Source organism: Mastomys coucha, unplaced genomic scaffold (assembly GCF_008632895.1).
Source record: "Mastomys coucha isolate ucsf_1 unplaced genomic scaffold, UCSF_Mcou_1 pScaffold13, whole genome shotgun sequence".
NCBI lineage: Eukaryota > Metazoa > Chordata > Mammalia > Rodentia > Muridae > Mastomys > Mastomys coucha.
Window position 1 is genome coordinate 83,770,680 of NW_022196895.1, and position 8,408 is coordinate 83,779,087.

An 8,408-nucleotide genomic window follows, 5' to 3' on the forward strand; every position below is an offset into this window, starting at 1 on the left:
TCTTTTTAGTATAGAAAAATAACAACACATTTTAAAAAATCAAGAACTTTTTTTTCTGACTGTTTCATCTTCTTTCACACTTCAATACGTTTTTATGTTTATTTTTATTGTAGATTTTCTTTTTTATTTACATGTCATACAATATCTTCTTTCCCAGTTTCCCCTCCAAAAAAAAAAAAAGAAAAGAAAAGAAAAGCAAAACCAAAACCAAAACCAAAAACAAACCCCTGTGCCCTCCCCCTCCCCCTGCTCACCAGTCCATCCTCTCCTGCTTACTGGCCCTGGCATTCCCCTACACTGGGGCACAGAACCTTCACAGGGCCAAGGGCCTCATCTCCCATTGATGCACGACTTGGTCATTCTCTGCTATACACATGCTGCTGGGAGACATAAGCCCCACCATGTGTACTCTTTGGTTGGTGGTTTAGTCCCTGGGAGTTCTGAGGGTACTAAGTAGTTCATGTTGTTCTTCCTAAGGGGCTGTAAGTCCTTCAGCTCCTTGGGTCCTTTCTCTAGTTCCGTCATTGGGGACCCTGTACTCAGTCCAATGGATGGCTGTGAGCCTCTAGTTCTGTATTAGTTGGGTACTGCCAGAGCCTCTCGGGAGACAGCTATTTCAGGCTCCTGTCATCCAGCACTTGCTGGCCCAGCTATACCACTCCTGGGTATATACCCAGAAGATGCTCCGACATGTAATAAGCACACATGCTACACTATGTTCATAGTAGCCTTATTCAGAATAGCCAGAAACTGAAAACAACCCAGATGTCTCTCAACAGAGGAATGGATACAGAAAATGTGATACATCTACACAATGGAGTACTACTCAGCTATTAAAAACTAAATTTATGAAATTCTTGGGGAAATGGATGGACCTGGAGAATATCATCCTGAGTGAGGTAACCCAATCACCAAAGAACACACATGGTATGCATTCTCTGATAAGTGAATATTAGCCCAGAAGATCAGAATACACAAAGTACAAACCACAAACCACAAGAAACTCAAGAAAAAGGAAAACCAAAGTGTGAATACTTCGTTCCTTCTTAAAAGGGGGAACAAAATACCCCATGGAAGGAGCTGTAGAGACTAACTATGGAGCAGAGACTGAAGAAAGGATATTTTCTTTATTTGCATTTCAAATGTGTTCCCCTTTCCTAGTTTCTCCACTCCTAGAAATCCCCTATCACATCCTCCCTCCTCCTGCTTCTATGAGGGTGTTCCTCCACTTACCCACCCACTCCCACCTCCCTGCCTTCTATTCCTCTACACTTTGTGAATCTATCTAGCCTTCATAAGAACGAGGACCTCTCCTCCCATTGATGCCTGACAAGGCCATCATCTGCTACATATGCAGCTGGAGCCATGTATATTCTTGGTTGATGGCTTAGTCCCTGTCTTTGCCTTTCTTTTCTTTTACCATTCATGTGTGTGTGTGTGTGTGTGTGTGTGTGTGTGTGTGTGTGTGTGTGTGTGTGTGTATGTGAGTACTCAGGGATATTTATACTCAGCATTTTTACCAGAGCTTCTGCACTAACCATTACCTATTGAAAAAAAAAGTTTCTCTTAACAAAACCAAGAGCAACAAAATCTATAGATATAAATGCTTAGACTTCAGGTTGAAATATGTACATTCATAAAAAAACAACAGCAACAATTTCTCCTCCTGTCAAAGATTCCCCCCCAACTTCATGGACTAATTAAAATAAATCACCTCTGCTCTTTTACCCAATTTTGAATCATGAAGAACTTCACAAAAAATATTTACTATGGCTATAGATGTGTTTTCCATAATAATTAGTCAATGTTAGATCTTTCAGTAACTGCACAAGTGGAGAAAGAAACAGGTCTGGAAAAGATGGCTTTAATTTACATCAAATCCAGCAGTATCATTAGGAGTATACTATAAGAGAAAGATCCACTTCCATTGGAGGTCTAATACAAAACAATCCATAAGTAATAAACATGGTCTATCATTTGACAATACTAGATAAGAATTTATTAATATAAATCATGATTGACAGAGTGTGATCTGTGATTCTTCAACAACTAGTGATCATGCTTTCCATACATGGCCACCAGACATTTTTATATACTGTGAAACACCACCTTCAGCAGTTGGTTAGAGGAGAGAAGAGTTCAACTGTTTCCGTACATGTATAGAACTTCAACTGGGGAAGAAGCAGAGACTGTACTGCAGATAAAAAGGCTGCCTCGTTCTTCTTAGGTTCAAAACCCTTGAGCCCATGTCCTGTGGCTTCAGCCTGAGGCTTTTTTGCTCCTGTCTCACTGACCTCCATAAATATTTGCTGAATTTGTAAGACAGATGACCTTTAAGCTCTGACCAGGATGCTTACCCTATAACCCTCCTCTTAGGAAGATTTTCTTCCATGAAAAAATTTTGTTTCATCTCCTAGATTGCCTTAGGGTGCCTGCTGGCAGCTTTTAGTCTGGCACTTTAGTCAAGACCATTTATTTAGCCTGTAGTGATGCATTTTATTTCTCACTAGTATTGTTTGAATATAGTTTTATTATATTTCATCTATGTTATTTTATTTTTTTACTTTATTTTAATACAGATGAAAAAATTATCTCACTGATGATCCAAAATCATAAAGAAGTGGGCATTAGTGTGCTTCGATCTTAATAGCAGCATCCATTCTCAAGTAGATTCCATGCTTAAGCTCACAGGTTCTTATGGATACAAACAACAGTATTCTCATTGTCACCCATCTCTGAAACATGTCTACATGTAGGTGAATTATACTATTTAAAAAGCTAGTTTCATTCTCACTTTTATTCATGTTCTGAAACTTTTCTTTCCACTCTCATTTTATTAGTAAAGCCTAAAATCACACCTTCTGAAAACTGCCATGACAACTTTCTAATTTCTGAGCCATCAAGTGCCATCCTGTTCAAGCCCAAAAGGTACAGGAAGCATATACAACCTTAGGATCCTTTGCCTCCTGTTATCAAGTGTATATAGTTTATCTTTCCCAAATAACTTCCAGAGAGATATTTTCAAACCACATCTTTCACAACTTTTCAGTGTCATTACATTAAATTTGGAGGGTATGTCAAGGGAACCAGGATATTCTAGTATAGTTAAAACAAAAGTAGAAAGGTACAATACTGGAAGTAGAAAGGCTTACTCGGTAAGAGGCAGAGGCATACTAGAAGAACTTGATGGTGGAAATAGTAACTTCTCCCTATACAGCAGGTTCCTATCCAACAATCTTTTTAAAAAATATATAGGGATAGAAGAACATAGATAGAATGAAAGTGTAGTGCCAGAAAAGTGTGGTGATCCCCCCCCCTAAAAAAAAACCAGACAGGATCCAATCTGATACAATTCACAGCAGGTTTTTATTTTATTTGAGCTAATTTCAGGGGGCCCATCCTATCCACCACAGTCTTGCAGGATGGTTTTGGTGGTGGGGAAGCCTCAAATATCTATTAGGGAAAGGCTTTATCATAAGCAGCAAGCAGGGGGTCAGTGTGCAAGCATCTAATTGGAAAGCAACTGTGGCCTTTAACATAATTGGCTGGTGCTGGGAGTCATAACAAAAACTAAATTTCTGCTCCCCTCTGTATTGGTGGTTCTTAGGTATGGTATGGACTTGTAATCTGAGAGTGCAGTTTGTTGGCAGAATAACCTGGAGATGCTGGTCTTGTTGGGGATTAGCCTACAGACTGGAACTAGGATCCGGTTTTGTTGAGGGACAACTTGAAATCTAATGTTATGCATCACCCTGTTAGTTTACCTGAGTTTAAACTTATGTCAGGTTCTCTAAAATGAAGTCTGAACTTTAATAAAAAAAACAAAAAACAAAAAACAAAAAACAAAAAACAAAAACAAACTTGGCCACTCAAAAGAAAAGGAGAAAATACTGGGGGCTAAAAAATTAAGCAGAGAGTAGTATAAACAGGATGTGAGTGGGATAACTAAAATTAATGACTGTAGAGAGGTAGAAGCCTGTTAGTTAATGAACTAATCTCCAAATGCAGCTACTTTTAAAAAAGAGTTCTAAACAGAAATATCCTGCATTAGTGGATAATGTCAGTCTCAGAAAATATAAATTATTACATGAAAATCTCAGTGCAAAGCTTAAGATTCCTCCCTACAAGAAATTTCTCAGGAAATTTCAGAAGTCTCCAAAATAAAACAATTATCATTGCCATTAATCACTGTCAGTAACTACATGGTAAGACTCTATTGCTAAAGAGACCATACACTTCAAATGCAAAGCATAGAGACATCATTGCAAACCCATAGGAACCTTCTTTTTGAAAGGTAGCTTTGTTACATCAGAAGTGTTCTGCAAGCTTCTGGACTTTAAGGGCCCTACTCATGTGGGCATTGCATACTGCAATACTTACATGCCAGGCAATTTTGTCCACTAGTGCAATAATGACATGACTGACATAAAGTAACTAAATGTGTTTTGGTTTGATTTAAAGATTGCTCCACGGGAGAGAATTTCATGTCTGGTACTGTGATTCTGGTCAACATTCCATTTTTAGGGAGATGATAGGCCTAAGACAGAACCTGCTGTTTTCATTGTGCTAAATTGTCATGTTATCTACGTGCCTTCTAAATATATATATCTATAGCTATAGCAGGAGTGCCTCTCACCCATAGTCATCTGGTTTAGAGCTGGATTTCTGTATCACTTTCTGCCCGAGGCATGGGGAACTCTGAAGAGGAGAAAACAATAAAATACAGAGGATGGGAAGAATTGCTATGATATTATATATCCCTAGACATTACATATGCATTCAACACTGAAAGGTATAGCATCTGGTGTACTTGCATAAAACCAAGCCAGTGAATATCCAACATAGTTTGGGTTTATGATCTCCAGGCCCCACCACTTATTAAGGAGCTGTTGGCAGCTGATAGTTGCTTGTGAGGCAGGATAATATTTTGTGTTTTCAGGGTACAGCCTCTGATAAGATTGCTATACTCCAGTGGAAAGTCCCAAGCACATATAGACAGCATTAACTGAATTCACTGAGTTATTAAAAAGAAAAAGACATAAAATCATGAGAGGAAATGCAGTTGTAGATGGAGGGAAGAAATGCGGGGTGAATATGGTCACATTTTATTGTATTCATGTATGAAATTCTCAGTAACAAAGAAAAGATGTTTTAAAGGGAAGAAATGAAGCATGTGTCTTTTAAAAATGTTCTCTAGAATTCATCTCAAACCCACTTCTTACCTCATTATTTCCTTTCTCTTTTTACTGCATGCCCTGATGGAGATATACAGCTTTTATTTTCACAACATAACTTTCAAGGGTTATCCTGACTTAGGATCTTAAAATTCACTGTTCAGCTCAAAGTACTATTAGTACATGAGGGTCTGAGCTCAACATCTTGGTGCATTTGAATATTTATCTGATAAATCAATCTACACACTGTGATACATCTAACATATGGTATCCTACCAAAAATCAATTTCTTGGCTTTGGTCTCAAAAGTTCATGGCAGCTCTGGGCTGGATAGTTTAATGTCAACTTGACACAACCTAGAGTTATCTGAAAGGAGGAAGCCTCAATTAAGAAAATCTACCCATGAGACAAGGTTGAAGACAAGCCTGTAGGATGTTTCCTTAATTAGTGATTGATAGAGAATGGCACAGGCCATTGTAAGCAATACCATTCTTTGGCTAGTGGTCTATAAGAAAGCAGGCTGAGCAGACCATAGGAAGCAAGATATTAAGAAACACTCTTCAATGGACTCTGCATTAGCTTCTGGCTCAATGCTCCTTCCCTGTCTGAGTTCCAGTCATAACCTCCTTCAGAACCTCAAGGTGAAATTGTAAGCCAAATAAACCTTTCCTCCTCAAGTTGCTTTGTTTAGGATTTTTTCATCATATCAATAGAAACCCTAGCCAAGACAAGGTTTTAGAAAATATGATATAGACCTAAATTTTCAATGATTCTCCAAAATAAGTCTATGGTTAGAATAATTTTTTCTTAGAAATTTTTCAACTGCAGAGAGCCACAAGCAAGTAAAGTGACCTACAAAAACAAACATATCAGGAACCAACAGTCACCTCTCTTTAATATCTCTCAATATTAATGGACTCAACTCACCTATAAAAAGACATAAGCTAATAAGACTGGATAAGCAAACAAGATCCAGCATTTTGCTGCATACAAGAAACACACCTCAACAACAAATCTCAGAGGAAAAGGATGGATCTTCCAAGTAAATGTTCCCAGGAAACAAGCAGGAGTTGCCAGCCTAATATCCAATAAAATAGACTTTCAATTAAAAGTTATCATGCATGATGAAGAAGAATACTTCATATTCATCAAGGGGAAAATCCACCAAGAGAAAGTCTCAATTCTGAACATCTATTCCTCAAATGCAAGAGCACTCAAATTCATAAAAGAAACTTTACTAAAACTCAAAACATAAATTGAAACCCATGCAATAATAGAGGGTGATTTCAACACCCCACTGTCACCAATGGACAGGTCATTGAAACAGAGACTAAACAGAGACACACTGAAACTATAAGATAGGTTATGAGCCAAATGGATTTAACAGATATCTACAGAACATTTCACCCTTAAACAAAAGAATAGACCTTCTCAGCATCTCATGGTACCTTCTCAAAAATTGACCATATAATTGGTCACAAAACAACCCTCAACAGATACATGAAAATTGAAATAATATCGTGCATCCTATCAGATCACCATAGCCTAAGGCTGGTCTTCAATAACAACAAAAACTACAGAAAGCCCACACACACATGGAAACTGAACAACTCTTTACTCAATGATAACTTGGTCATGGAAGAAATAAAGAAAGAAATTAAAGACTTCCTGGAATTTAATGAAAATGTTGACACATTGTACCCAAACTTATGGGAAACAATGAAAGCAGTACTAAGAGGAGAGTTCATAGCACTAAGTGCCCTGGTAAAGAAACTGGAGAGATCTTACACTAACAACTTGACAGCACACCTGAGAGCTCTAGAACAAAAAGAAGCAAACTCACCCAAGAAGAGGACAAGGCAGTTAATAGTGAAACTCAAGGGCTGAAATCAACCAAATAGAAACAAAGAAAACAAGACAAAGAATCAGAAAAACCAAAAGCTGGTTCTTTGAAAGAATCAACAAGATAGACAAACCCCTAGCTAAACTAACTAAAGGGCCAAGAGGCATTGTCCAAATTAATAAAATCAGAGATGAAAAGGGAGAAATAACAACAGAAAATGAAGGAATTTAAAAAAAATCATCAGATCCTATTATAAAAGTCTATACTCAACAAAACTGGAAAATCTAGATGAAATGGATGGTTTTCTAGACAGATGCCACAAACCAAAGTTAAATCAAGAGCAGGCACACTATCGAAAAAGGCCCCTAACACACAAAGAAATAGAAGTTATTAAAAACCTCCCAACCCAAAAAAGCCCGGGGCCAGATGGATTTAGTGCAGAATTCTACCAGACCTTCAAAGAAGACCTGATACCAATTTTCCTCAAACTATTCCATAAAATAGAAACAGAAAGAACACTACCTTACTCATTGTATGAAGCCACAATTACTTTCATACTTAAACCATACAAGGTCCAAACCAAAAAAGAGAATTTCAGACCAATCTCACTTATGAATATCGAAGCAAAAATACTTAATAAAATTCTTGCAAACTGAATTCAAGAACACAACAAAACCATCATTCACTACGATCAAGTAGGCTTCATACCAGGGATGCAAGGTTGGTTTAATGTATGAAAGTCCATAAACATAATTCACTATATAAACAAACTCAAAGGAAAAAAAATCACACGATCATCTCCTTAGATGCAGGAAAAACATTTGACAAAATGCAACACCCCTTCATGTTAAAAGTATTGGAGAGATCAGGAATTCAAGGCCCATACATAAATATAATAAAAAGCAATTTACTGAAAACCAACAGCCAATATCAAATTAAATGGAGACATGCTTGAAGCAATCTCACTGAAATCATGGACAAGAAAAGGATGTCTACTCTCCCCATATCTATTCAATATAGTACTTGAAGAGCTAGCTAGAACAATAAGACAACAAAAAGAGATCAAGGGGAAACAAATTGCCAAAGAAGAAATAAAGGTATCATTATTTGCAAATGATATGATAGCTGCATAAGCAACCCAAAAAATTCTACTAGAGAACTTCTTCAGCTGATAAACAACTTCAGCAAAGTGGCCATATATAAAATTAACTCAAATAAATCAGTAGTCTTCCTTTATGCAAAGGATGAACAGGCTAAGAAAGAAATTAGGGAAACAATTCCCTTCACAATAGCCACAAAAAGTATAAAATAACTCTGGGTAACTCTAAACAAACAAGTGAAAGACCTGTATGACAATAACTTCAAGTCTCTCAAGAAAGAAATAGAAGAAG